Source organism: Natrix helvetica (assembly GCF_964273705.1).
Source record: "Natrix helvetica genome assembly, chromosome: 2".
Taxonomy (NCBI): Eukaryota; Metazoa; Chordata; class Lepidosauria; order Squamata; family Natricidae; genus Natrix; species Natrix helvetica.
Window position 1 is genome coordinate 267,070,271 of NC_138552.1, and position 14,581 is coordinate 267,084,851.

At 41.3% G+C, this 14,581-nt stretch overlaps 1 protein-coding gene across 2 annotated transcripts in view; it reads right to left on the reverse strand.

The window, feature by feature from the left end:
• EXTL3 (exostosin like glycosyltransferase 3) overlaps positions 1-14,581 on the reverse strand; it is a 154,020-nt gene that overhangs the window by 22,531 nt on the left and 116,908 nt on the right. The gene's annotated exons all lie outside the window — the stretch shown is intronic.

Below are 14,581 nucleotides of genomic sequence, written 5' to 3' on the forward strand. Positions count from 1 at the left end.
ATAGGAATTTTTATTTATGCCAGAATTGTCCTAAACCAAATGCTCAACTGTGCCATTCCAGACCAGGTACTTTACTTCTAACAGACATGAAGAGAGTGTGTTTGCAAAGCACCTTGGGCACAGGAGGACTGTAAATAATAGACATTATCTGGCAAACAGGGAGAAGGATAAGTTTCAAAGCTGCACCAAGAAATCAGACAGCTTTTGTTAATTTGTTGCGTAACTCATTTTAAATGGTTGCCCAATCAGAAATCAACTCCGAGCAGTGAATAACAAATTAAAATAGCAATAAATATAAAACAAAACGCATTTGTGTCAGTTTATGGTTACCAAAACTTCATATGGCAATGAATTCCACCAGTACAAAAAATGATGATGTAACTTCATCACTCCACTGCTCTTGTGATAAATAACTGATGATATTTTCAATGGTGTTTCTTAGCAACTCAGGAATATTTCTACTTACCTGCAAGGTTGAACACATATAAATTGTAGATCTCACTACTTAATATCCACAAGGCATCTCACCACCTTCAGAGTATTTGCATAATAGGATGCAGATTTGCATACAGGCATTCACACCACACAAACAAGTATGCCCCTGAGATCTACAAGGAAAGCAATAATATATTCCAGTGGTAGATGACAAAAGTAATTTATAGCACAACAATGAAAGAAATGCTGTGCTCCATATTGCCCTGGAGCACTCGCACCAGACTATCCAAAACTCTAAAATGTTTTAAAATGCATGACTCACAGCAAGAAAATTGAATATTCATGGCCACAGGGATTAATAAGAACTGGTAGACTGACTTTCTTTTATAGGGACAACATTTTTATTTGAGTTCAAGCTGCAGGTCTCCATAGAAAGAAAAAATTAATCTGAATTTCACGTACAACAATTCAAGAGGAACACTTATTATTTTATGCATTCATCTGTATATATTCAATTTTTGCATAAAACCCCCAAATTTATTGTACTGTGATATCAATGAAATATCTAATATCTAGATATTTCATAAACTGCACGTCTGCTTTGCATACAGGAGGTGACTCTATTTTTAATAGCTCTCATCCAGTTCTATAGAGCAAAAACAAAACGTTGAGAAGATGGGAGTACTGTAGTTCAGGGGTGCCCAACCCCAAGGATCATGGCTTGGTACTGGGCCACAGTCTATTTGGAACTGGGCCGTGCAAGCAGCTGGTGAGTACAGCAGTAAAGTGGATGGGCTGAGTTACGATGTTGATGGGTGCATGATTGGAGATGCTGAAAGACCAGGTTAAAGACATCATCATGGAGAAAAATGTGTGGTCACTAGAAATTGAAAATTATTTCATGGCATATATTCAAACCATTTGCAGCCCTTGCATTCTTTGATGGTCTCCCATTGATATACTATCTGATGCTTTTGTCAAGAGGCAACTGGGCTTTCTTGTTTTCCTTTGAAGACCTGAGTAGTGCAAATGGATGTGGAGCAGTGGTGAAATTCAAATTTTTTTTACTACCGGTTCTGTGGGGGTGGATTGGTGGGCGTGGCAGGGGAAGGATACTGCAAAATCTCAATTCCCATCCCACTATGAGCCCAGCCAGAGGTGGCATTTGCTGGTTCTCTGAACTACTCAAAGTTCTGCTGAACCTTCTGAATTTTACCCCCGATGTGGAGCCTTCTTGGAACTGCTCAAAGGACTGTATTGTAGACTGGAGATAGACGGTGTCGTATCCCTTCCCCTGTGTTGAGAGAGGGCTGTTCAGAGGGGGAGGGATACAATATCATCTATCTCCAGTCTACAATACAGTCCTTTCAGCAGTTCCAAGAAGGCTCCAATCCATTTGCGCTACTCCAGTGATCCTGAGGACACAGATAAACTTCCAAGAGGCCTCTATGACTCTCTAAAAGAATGCAAATGACCAGCTGTCTTTTAAGGAATATACTCTGTTACCCTGAAAATAAGACCTTCCCGGATAATAAACCCAATCCGGTTTTTGAGCACATGCGCTAAAATAAGTCCCCCCCCCAAAAAAATAAGCCCTCCCCAAAAATATTGCAACAGGGCAGCAGCCATGAGGTGACCATGCTCGCCGCCTCCTGCACCTCAAAAATAATAAGACCTCCCCGAAAATAAGGCCAAGCGCTTATTTCAGGGATCAAAAGAAAATAAGAATATAAGGGAAACATGGTAAATCCTTCTATTCCCCACCATCCAGTCAGAGCTGAAGAAGCTTCTTGGATGAGAAGCGAAACATCTTCAAAGAAAAACAATGAAGTCCAGTTGCCTCTTGAAAAAAAGCCCCTTTGGGATCACCATGACTTGGATGACTGACAATCATCCAACTGGAACAGTGCGGTGGCCGGGGCCTTGGACCGGGTGGCGCCCTTGCGGCCTCTCCGGTGGCAGCGAACCACCCTGGCCCCTTGGTTGACCGAGGAGCTGAGGGTGATGAAGCGCCACAAGAGACGCCTAGAGAGCAGATGGAGATTCTCTTGTGCCGAATCTGACCGAACACAGGTAAGAGCCCATTTACGGACCTACCTTGTGGCACTAAGGGTGTCTAAACGTCGATACTATGCCACCCTTATTGCGTCCGCAGAAAACCGCCCTGCCGCCCTGTTTCGGGTGACCCGCTCCCTCCTTTCACAGAGGTCGCGGGAAGCCCCTTTGCAGGGGAGGGCAGAGGAATTTGGGGAATATCTGCAGGACAAAATCGCTCAGATCCGGAGCGAATGGGTCCCCCTCAGTGATCGTGGGGAGACACCGGAGGCGAGTCTTGAGGTACCACTCTGGGAGGAGTTTGACTCTGTTGCCGCCGAGGATATGGACAGGCTACGCGGGCGACTGCGGGCCACCACATGTTTATTGGACCCGTGTCCCTCCTGGCTTGTACTGGCAGCCTGGGAGGTTACACGAGACTGGCTCCTGGGGCTGGTGAACGCCTCGCTGGGGGAGGGGTTCCTACCAACCGCCTTGAAAGAGGTGGTGGTGAGGCCCCTACTTAAGAGGCCTTCCCTGGACCCAGTAGAGCTAGCCAATTATCGTCCTGTCTCCAACCTTCCCTTTTTAGCGAAGGTTGTTGAGAGTGTGGTGGCGCAGCAGTTCCATCGACACCTGGAGGAAATTACTTATCTAGACCCGCGCCAGTCCGGTTTCCGACCCGGTCACAGCACGGAGACAGCTTTGGTCGCGTTGGTGGATGATCTCTGGAGGGCGAAGGATGGGGGTTGTTCCTCCATCCTAGTCCTGTTAGATCTCTCAGTGGCTTTCGATACCATCGACCATGGTATCCTATTCCGTCGACTGGAGGGGATGGGGGTGAGGGGCACCGTTTTGCGGTGGTTCTCCTCCTTCCTCTCCGGTCGGACGCAATGTGTGTTGGCGGGGGAGCAGAGGTCCACCCTGAGGCTGCTCACGTGTGGAGTGCCACAGGGGTCGGTCCTCTCACCTCTCCTGTTCAACACATACATGAAACCGCTGGGCGAGATCATTCGAAGATTCGGGGTTGAGTGCCATCTGTATGCAGATGACAGTCAGTTGTACATCTCTACCCCGAACCACCCCAACGAAGGCGTCGAGGTCCCGGTGTCTGGAAGCCGTGCGGGTCTGGATGGGTGACAACAGACTCAAGCTCAACCCTTCCAAGATGGAGTGGCTGTGGCTGCCGGCGCCTCGCTTTAGCCAATGTGTTCCATCTCTGGCCATCGGGGGGGGAACAACTGCCCCCGGTGGATAGGGCACGCAATTTGGGCATCCTCCTAGATTCCCGGCTGTCGCTAGATGATCATGTGACGGCCGTGGCTAGGGGGGCGTTCCACCAGGCTCGCCTGGTGCGCCAATTGCGCCCCTTACTAGAGCGGGACGCCCTTTGCACAGTCACTCATGCCCTGGTGACTTCCCATCTTGATTACTGTAACGCTCTCTACATGGGGCTCCCCTTGAGATGCACCCGAAAGCTCCAGCTGGTTCAGAATGCAGCCGCGCAGGTTATTATGGGGAGTACTAGGTACTCCCATGTAACACCTTTCCTGCGTGAGCTGCACTGGCTGCCTGTGGCTTTTCGGGTGCGTTTCAAGGTGTTGATTGTCATCTTCAAAGCGCTCCATGGCTCGGGACCTAGTTACCTGCGGGATCGCATTCTACCCCATACATCCCTGCGACCAATCCGCTCTCACAGAGAGGGTCTCCTCCGGGTACCTTCCGCTAAACAGTGCCGGCGGGCGGTGCCTAGGAATAGGGCCTTCTCTGTGATGGGCCCAACCCTCTGGAACGACCTCCCCCCCGATATTAGAACCACCTCGGATCTCCGCTCCTTCCGCAAGAAACTCAAGACCCACCTGTTTCGATTAGCCGGCCTGGCCTAATTGAAATTGTAATTGTATTTACAGGGAACATCTCTTCCTGGATGGCTTTTTAAATTTTAAATTGGGGTTTTAAACTGGTTTTAGAATTGTTTTTAATTATTTAAATTGGTTTTGGGTTTTATACACAGACGGTATGTATGCGTTGTTTTGTTTGATGTCTTATGTTATGTTTTGTTGTCCTGAACATGAACGGTCTGTACACCGCCCCGTGTCCCTACGGGGAGAGGGGGCGGTCTATAAATTTAATAAACCTTAAACCTTAATCTCCATAGACATACTATCCAATGCAGCTTAGTATCCAAGCTTAGATACTGCTGGCTGAGATGCACTCATGCGCTCAGTTTATGTAGTATTGGTAAGCTGCTTTAGTTTGCAAGAATACAAAATCTGCTTCTACCAAGAACCTAATGCCTCCAGGGACAATGTTAGCTCCATCTTAGTAGTGTACACATACTAATTTTCTCCTGAAATTAACAGTCTCCATTAATTACAACATAAAAAGTAGCACTTGGTAAAACTCTAGTGGGAATAGCAATAGTAATAGTCTTATATACCACTTCATAGTGCTTTACAGCATTCCCTAAAAAGTTTGCAGAGTCAGCATATTGCCCCCAACAATCTGGGTCCTCATTTTACTGACCTTGGAAGGCTGAGTTAACCTTTAGGAAGGGCAACATCTACCCTCAAAGTTATGTCTTTAAAAAGCACAAGTCCTTTTTCCGTGGGAACTTGGGTAAGGAATAATGGAGGTTATATCTATAAAGCAGGTATTTATGTATAAATTCACTGCAAACATTTGCTGAGTTTTACACAAAAATGTGAAGGGCAAATTATTTTTATTAACTTCCCACACAAAGTATTATTAATGAGTGTGGGGGTAAACCTTTAACCATATGCTTTACTAGCCCCGAGTCCCTTTTTGGGAGAGGGGGCGGTTTAGAAATGTGAATAAATAATAATAATAATAATAATAATAATAATAATAATAATAATAATAATAATAATAATAATAATAGCAGATCCATGCAACTTTTCTAAAGAAGGTGCACGTGACGTGGCTATGCTCTTCAAAGTATTGGTCAAGACTGTTCAATAACTATGTGGTACTTGAAGGAATGATGTAATAAAACAAATGAAAAGGTGACTACCGTATTTCCCTGAAAACAAGACAGGATCTTACTTTCTTTTGACCCCCGAAATAAGCGCTTGGCCTTATTTTCGAGGTCTTATTATTTTTGAAGTGCAGGAGGCCCGCAGCCCACGGATCATCTGATCCAGAGAGGGCTGGAAGTTCTGTCTCTGTTTCTGGCACACTCTTGTCAGGCTTTTTTTGCAGCTGCCACTAAGAGAAGGGGCACGGTAGCTAGGGTTTGCGGGAATAGCCTCTGCAAGGCCATTCTGCGTGAATGGCAGGTCCATGCCCATGTGGGGCATGTTCCCCCTCTCCCCAGGAAATGGCAGGGACCGGCTGTGTATTAAATATTTTAGGGGGGGGCTTATTTTGGGGGGAGGGCTTATTTTAGCGCATGAGCTCAAAAACCAAATTGGGCTTATTATCTGGGGAGGTCTTATTTTTGGGGAAACAGGGTACTAGATGATTTCTGATCCCAGTCTGTCCTAAGTTTTCTTAAATACAAAACCCTATTTCTTGGCAAAAAAGATAGCCCTGGATCCTCATGACCGTTAACCCTTAACCCTGAGAGGAGTGTGGAAAATATCAGAACCATGTGCTTATTAGAGCTCCCTACAGGTACAGCACAGGGTCAATACTTTATGTGGGACTGCAAAGCAGTACTCTAAAGAGGACTTATGAAGCATGACTAACTGACCTTTTATTTTTATTATTAAAATATTATTATAAATACATATTTTATTTTTAACGTTTTTAACAAGATTAAAACAACTGTTTACTTTTAAAACATTTTTACATTACTCCTTTTTGCATTTTTTTACATTACTGCTCAGTTAAATGAACTAAATGAAAGGAAACCCCATTAACTGGCAGAAGGATGTTTTGAAAACAAAAGGCAATTTGTAACATGCATTTTTTAAATCCTTGCTTTAAATGACAGACCATGCTCCTCTGCTACTTCCATACATTTAAAATTCTCACTCAGATTATCAAAATACTAATCAAGGAGAGAAGCAACTTAGAACTGAGGAGAAACTTCCTGACCATTAGAACAATTAATCAGTGAAACAGCTTGCCTCCAGAAGTTGTGAATGCCCAAACACTAGAAGTCTTTAAGAAGATGTTGGATAGCCATTTGTCTGGAATGGTATAGAGTTTCCTGTCTAGGCAGGGGATTGGACTAGAAGATCTCCAAGGTCCCTTCCAACTCTGCTATTGTATTGTATTGTATATAAGTAGCACTCACCTTTCTTTAAAACTCGCTTTCAGCAGCTTATTCTTATCAGTGAAGCTGTTACCACCAGACCCAACTCACCAGCCTTTCATATTGCTGCTACCATTCAATACACATACATCAATGCATATAACTAGACATATAGAGAAGAAAACAAGAGAAAAAGAGAATCCAGGGCTACTGGATTATGTATAGCCTCAATTTGTATTATTGGCTGGACCAATTTATCTGTCCAGTTGGAAATGTTGGGAAATGCATTTAATATCAAAACCAGTATCACACAGTAGATAAAATATCAATTTGGAACAGGGAGACATATATCCAATTCCTGACTCATCCACTGAGATCATGGGTAGCCTTTTTAGTGAGGGTAAAATTGGGCAGAACACTTTGATATATGTGCCATCAAGAGCTCAAATACTACTTTCATATTGTAGATGATAGATAGATAGATAGATTAGATAGACAAACAGACAGACAGACAGACAGACACATCAGGTAGCAGTAGCTAGCTCATCTTGCAGGATCTTTTAAAAAAACCTACCGTATTTTTCAGGGTATAAGACACACCTTTTTCCCTCAAAAAAGATGGTGAAAATCTGGGTGCGTCTTATACACTGAATACAGCATTTTTGGCCTCCTGAAAACCCGCCCCTTCACCAAAATAGCCATGCATAGCCTTTAGAAAGTTTCCAGAGTGCTCCTGGGAACTGGGGATGGCAGAAATGAGCAGAAAATAGGCCATTTGTTGCTCATTTTGGCACCCCCAGCCCCCAGGAGCACTCTAAGCCTCCTAAAGGCTACGCATGCCCTTTTTTTGACAAAAAAATGGGCCCGTTTTCATGAAAAATGAGCCGGTTTTGGGAGGTCTGCAGAGTGTAATGTTTTTTTTTAATTTGCCTCTTCAAAATCTTGGTGCATCTCATATTCTGGTGCGTCTTATACTCCAAACAATGCGGTAAGTATGGTCAGAACTAGTTAATATTTGGATGGGAAATCAAAAATGAATTCCCAGGCTACAGGCTAGCCAACAGAAATAAAGAACAAAATTAAGCAATATGATATATTCTAAAAAGAGAGAGAGAGAAATTATTCTAACGCCCGTTAGCAAATACATTCACAGGTTAAAGCCACTTACAGTGATTGCAATCAAACAAAATTTGGTAACTCTTTCTTAAATTTCCATTGACTGAACTGATAGTGGAAAGATGGTATTCTCCTTATCCAATGTACTCTTATTTTTGTAACAAGGGAAAGCTATTTGTCAAAGGAGATTTTATTATATCTGAAGATTTATCCCTGATTTCCTGATACACATAGGAAATATTTAACTGCTAATATGACGATTGTGCAGCTATTTCTCATCATCTGCTTCAAAGCTGTGTCATCACTGCTATTTCCAAAATAAGTACTGTATGTTTTTCTACATGGAGATGTACTTCAAGAATGGGAATAAGGTAGCTCTTTATTTTTTCCTTTTTAAAAGAAGACATTTTTTCAGAAAATATGGTCTTCTCATCTAACAAGTCCAATGTGCAAATTTCTTCCAAGCTTTCATAACTGGAATCAAACTGGAGCAAAGAAAAAGCAGTATCATGGTCAGGTGGGAACGTTAATAAAATAGGAAATATGCCCCTTTACATCCTCAAACTGTGTAGGGTACAAGGCAGGATTGTCTAAAGATGAGCTTCTTTATGCAGCCTGTAACAAAATTATGTTGAACTCAGTCATGCTCACTCATTTTTGCCTATAATCATGATGAATGTTGCTACATGATGAGTGATGCTACATGATGAATGATGCTATATTCCTCACAGGATTTAATATGTAGATTGCCAACTCCCACCAAGTCCTTCTTCCATAACCATTCATCTACTCTTTTGACTACTGTAATCAGATTCCCATCTCAACTATAGCCTTTACTTCTCTCATCTTCTTCTCCTTTCCCAATCTTCAATCATTTTTCATCATGGTACTCTTCATTTCAAGAAGCAACGGGTGGAAACGAATCAAGGAGAGAAGCAACTTAGAACTAAGGAGAAATTCCCAGACAGAGCAATTAAATCAGTGGAACAACTTGCCTCCAGAAGTTGTGACTGCTCCAACAATGGAAGTTTTTAAGATGATGTTGGATAACCATTTGTCTGAAGTGGTGTAGGATTTCCTGCCTAAGCAGGGGGTTGGACTAGAAGACCTCCAAGGCCCCTTCCAACTCTGTTATTCTATTCTATTCTATTCTGTCCCGCCCATCTCCTAAAATAATTTTCTCCCCAATTTATATTATCCTAAACTAATCCAGGCTTCCTCTAACAAGGGAGAAAATTGTTTTTATTCAACTGGAAGAAGTTCAAAAGAGCGAAATTCTACTTGCTATGCTGATTAACCAGACTTTCCACCCCTGTCTCTTCAGGCATTATAGGAAGGATTTCAATCCATCCTGAATTTCCTGCATGCAAACTTAGCATTCAATTCATTCCATTACTACTGGCTCTCCTCCAATTGGTGGCTTCAGCCTACTGGTTGCTATGACTTTAGCAGTTGCTCCTACTTCAAAATGCAGAAGGCATTCCATATCACTACCCTGTAATTTGTTGGAGTTCATTAGCCACTTGCTTTAGGTGCTTTGATCGGTAATCACTTTGTCATGGTGGCATTATCACTGTTCTGCACCTGGCAGGCTCATGATGCTTGAAATGATTTTAGCGTTAATAGGAAAACAATTTTTAAATGATGCCAGTTCACCCCACCCCTTCCATTTTTAATTAGAGAAAAACTTTGCTTTCTTAACTCACACCTTTTGCTAAATAGCTTGCAACAAAGTCATGCCAAATAAAGAAACAAAAACACATCACAACCCCTATTAGAGAAAGGGGAATGTTCCATTCCTTGGTTTCTTTCAGCTATCAGGTTTTAAAACCCCATGGGGATTCAGACACCTGGAATGCTTTCCTGCTAAAGCATTCGGAGTCAATGACTGCAAGTATAAACAGAGCTGCAAGTACAAATAAACTGTTTCAAACAATTGAAAATGAAAATCTGTGCCAAATCTGTGGTTTATATTCACTTGTAGCATATATAGAATTTGTAATCTGTACTGTGCTGCCTAAGAAAGGCTGGGGTTGTGAATCAGTATATTCTCAAAATTTCAGCTTTTAAATGAAATCAATGGATGGTCCTCAGTTCACCACTATCCACTCGGCAAACTCACCCATAATATGGTACAATTGTTTTCCCCACCTTAGAAAGATGCCATTAATTTGGGGGAGTGGATGGAATTTGTGTAAAGTTTGGAGTGGGTGGGAAATAGATGGGGGGCAAAAGTATAGCAGATCAGTTCTTTTCTAGAGGGTTTATAAAAGAAAAGGCATCAGTTCCCAGTGAGGAAAGGCGGATATATCGAGATAATTTATTCTATTTAAAGTGCATTTGGTTTGTTTTCATGTATATTGGCATGTATTATCTTTTATTTCTGTTATTTATGTGATGGATTGATTGATTGGTTTATGTCTTGTTATAAGTTAACTTATCTTTCACTCCTTTAAAATTGTAAGGTAAAGGTAAAGGTTCCCCTCGCATGTATGTGGTAGTCGTTCCCGACTCTAGGGGGCGGTAATTTGGGTTGAGACAGAGGGATGGGAATAAAATCACCCAGTGAGCTCCCATGGTTAAGGAAGATATGAAACTGGCTCTGCTTAATCCTAATGCAATGCTTTAACTACTATGTCACATAGGCTCTATGGAGGGCATTCAAACAAATATTTATTTTGACTGCGAAATTGCTAATTTAGGGTTAACTTCTTGGATACCACCCTCCAAAAAACCCCAACCACTAACCATTTCAGATTTACCAATACAGTCCCTACTCAGAAAAAAGAATACAAAAGATTTCCTATTCTGCCTAGAGCTGTGTTTTCAGCCTTGACAACTTTAAGAAGTGTGGATTTAAACTCTCAAGAATTCCCTACCTGACTGAAGGACAGTATGGATGTATCAGAGGGGCACCACAAGCTTTAATTGGAAAGTATTTGGCTGGGAAAAGGTCCAGGAAACCAAGAAAAATGGTGGGAGATGAATATTAAAGAATGCAGGTTTATTTTGCTACATTTCAAATAAAGTTTCTGATCCACTTCAGGTCTGTATTTGCAGAACACGCTGTTGCATGATTTCTTCAATCCAATTTTCAGATACAACAAACCATGTAATAATCACGCTGGCTGAGTTCAGACTACCCACTACCCACTAAATTAACATGGTTTGCTAATTTTTCTCTCATTTTGTCATGCAAATAAAACTACTCTGTTGTTGGAAATATGTTGGATAGCCATTTATCTGAAACAGTATAGGGTTTCCTGCCTAGGCAGGGGGTTGGACTAGAAGACCTCCAAGGTCCCTTCCAACTCTACTATTGTATTGTATTATTGTATATTTTAGAAATGTTTTTATAAGGTAGATCAACACTATGGGAGCACTGAACTATGAAGTGAGCTTGGGCTATGAAGCAGTTTATCATCAGAACTCCTGCAAACACAATTACACAAGTTTGATTGCCAAGGTCTCACTAATCTCTATCACACATTTATGTGTTTCCAGGATATAGTCTATAGGTAAAGGTAAAGGCTCCCCTCGCACATATGTGCTAGTCGTTCCCGACTCTAGGGGACGGTGCTCATCTCCGTTTCAAAGCCGAAGAGCCAGCGCTATCCGAAGATGTCTCCGTGGTTATATCGCCAGCATGATTAAACGCCAAAGGCGCAAGGACTGCTGTTACCTTCCCACCAATGGTGGTCCCTATTTTTCTACTTGCATTTTTACATGGTTTCGAACTGCTAGGTTGGCAGAAGCTGGGACAAGTAACGGGAGCTCACTCTGTTAGGCTAGAGATTTGAACTGCCCACCTTCTGATCAACAAGTTTAGCGTCTTAGCCACTGAGCCACCGCGTCCAGCCTATAGCCAGTACTATATTCTAAACAGCATTAGATTGCAATGTACTCACAGCCCTAAATACAAAGTACATGATTCCAGGTCAACAAACAAAGCACCTTAAAAGTGTCTTCTAATCTAAAGATGCAATGGTGAATTCAGCCATAGATTAAGCAAGGAAAAGGCTTTATGTATTCTGTAAGTGTCCAAGATACAAATAATTTTTGCACCTGCCTCATTTCCTTTATTAGATTAACCAGCGCTGCTATCAGTGAAGATTATAGATCTTCAGACAACTTTTTTTTTTAGCCTGGGGTTACACTTCTTTTTGTACCCACATTCCACTGGGAGGCAGTTTTGATGATGTGTTGATTTCACTGAAAAGCCTTTAAGCCCTTTTTCTTAACCCTTTTGGTTTTATTGGGGTTAATTGCAAAATAGGTCTGCTAATACAGTAACACATTGCCATTTGCAGCACATAAAAAGCAAGGCATTATTATCAGTTTGTCATCAAATACTTGAGGCTTGCCTGGGGGAGGGAAACGGCTATGCATGCGGGCAACAGATTGTCCACTTCTGACTAAGTAGCCAATTAATGGTCACCATTTACTGTATATTAGTGTTGCTGGAAATATTCGCCAACCCTAATATAAATGCCCATTTGCAGTGAGATATAAGTGTTTTATATTATTGCTCTCAGAAAAAAAGTGTTTCATTCACTGCTGTCACAATTGAACAGCATGATTCATTCGCTAGAAACTGCAAGATGGAATATTAATTTCATTTAACCCAATGTCAAGGTCCTAGATGACAACATAATAAATTGCTATTCTATCATTGGGTTTTTACACACTCTCTCTTTCATGCACACACACATACACACTGTGCGTGTGTTTGAATTCAAAGCAACAAACATACCATCATCCCAGAAAGACAGAATATTATTAACTTTCTTCTACTGAGCCTCTTCCATAAAGTCTATTCATTCCTTCACACCCAAAATTGATGATTTCTATCACAATTCAAGTAGATGCAATGCTACAATGATGCTAGTTAGGAAATAGCAAGCATAATACAAGACCCATCATCTACAGGGAAGCTCAGATTATGGAGCGAAATACATTTGCAGGCCTCAGCACAATATCAGAGAAGTTTAAAGGGGGCCATCCTGCTCCAATGGATGGAAAAACAATCAGAATATCCTAGTTTTGCAATGCCTAATAGCATTCCCCACTAGCACGCGTAAAATTGTATTTTAAAATAATATTCTAGGCCTTTAAAAGCAGCATTGCTTTAATGTAAACTCTAAAATTCAAATTGGCTATCTACCATTAAGTTTGCAACTTTTACTTTGACACATCTTTTCCCCTATTTGTTTAGATTCTAAGATATGATAGCTTTATTGATTAGCCTATACACCATATCAAAGCACAAGATTTAAACACATATCACCAATAACATCTTATACAAGCAATTTAAAATAAGAGTAAGGTAAAATACAATAGTTATAGGATAGTATACAATCTAATTTAATACACAAAGATATAAAATAGAATAAAATGACATAAAATTATATTTTGGTGTCACCCTTACAATCTACCCCAATCAGTCCAACATATGCAGATCTCAACCAAACCATTTTAAGTACTGTGCTGTGTTAAATGTTATTTTCAGATTCTGGCCTCACATAAAATAAGTTGTTTTTATATGGGGATCCCAATAGGACATTTGTTTGGTATATGGGCCAAGGTACCGGTCTCTCACCCCCTTATACAAGGAACAATCAAATAGGATGTGAGCCAAGTCTTCTACCTCTGCCGCTCCATAAATGCAGAGATTCTCATTGTAGGGTACAGAATGGAATCCCCCATTTCTGATCATTGTGTCAAGCTGTTCGAATCTCGCTCGCGTAAATATCTCCCTAAGAAGTTTTGGCAGTTGTAACTTCAAATATCTGTCTACTTGAAAAGTACATTTATATTTGCTCAGCCATTTCAGGTTACCCACCTTACTAAGGATAGCTATATCATTTTGTGCTTCTATATCCTTAATTCTTTAGGGCATCTCTTTCTTTGAATTGTTCTCCTGTTATGCAAGAGACAGGAAGGCCATAGCTTCCTATAAAATTTGTTGGTTTGATGATCCAGGAGACTTGTGATCGTAATTTTATTTGCTCTAGTAGACGTAACTTGGGGAGTCTTATCAGTCTCCATTTCATTGACTTTGCACCAGTAGTTGTATGCTCTAATTTTGGATAGTGCATTAATGGTATGAATTCCCAATTCAGCTCTAACTGCTGCAGCAGATCATCTTGGATCTACACCCAAAATACATCTCAAATGCTGGGAGTTTAGATTCTACATCTTTTGCACCTTTGGAAATGTTAAACATACCCATACCTGAGGGGGGGGGGGTTTCCTGGTGGTCTCTGAGCTTGGGGAACTCAGAGAGCACCAAAGACCCCTCCTTTCAACCTTGAACTACATATATTCTCTTAAATTGGCAGACCCATATAATAACATATATTTCTGTTTGGTAATTGGAAAAAAAAAACCATTTGTTTTTGCATTGCCTTACTGCAAGCAACATACTAGGGAAAACTGCTTCTAATATTATTGCAATCTTTAATTTTTATAGTGGATAATAGGAACACAATTGTTGTACAGCATTGAAAACTGTCGTCCTTGATTGTGATATTCCAAGAGAAACAATCTTGAACTTGGCGAAGGTAAAAAGCTAACCAATGAGTGAACTCATGCTAAAAGGAACAGAGCAAGTAATCTCTGCTCAGGACCAATCAAAGCCCTGTGGGCATATGGTCATGACTTCATTTTTTTCCTGCAAACCGGCTACTGCTCTTTCCCATTCCTTGCACCTTGGATTCATCTACAGTCTCGATTTCTTGAACCAAGAATCCATAAAACATACTTACATCATGA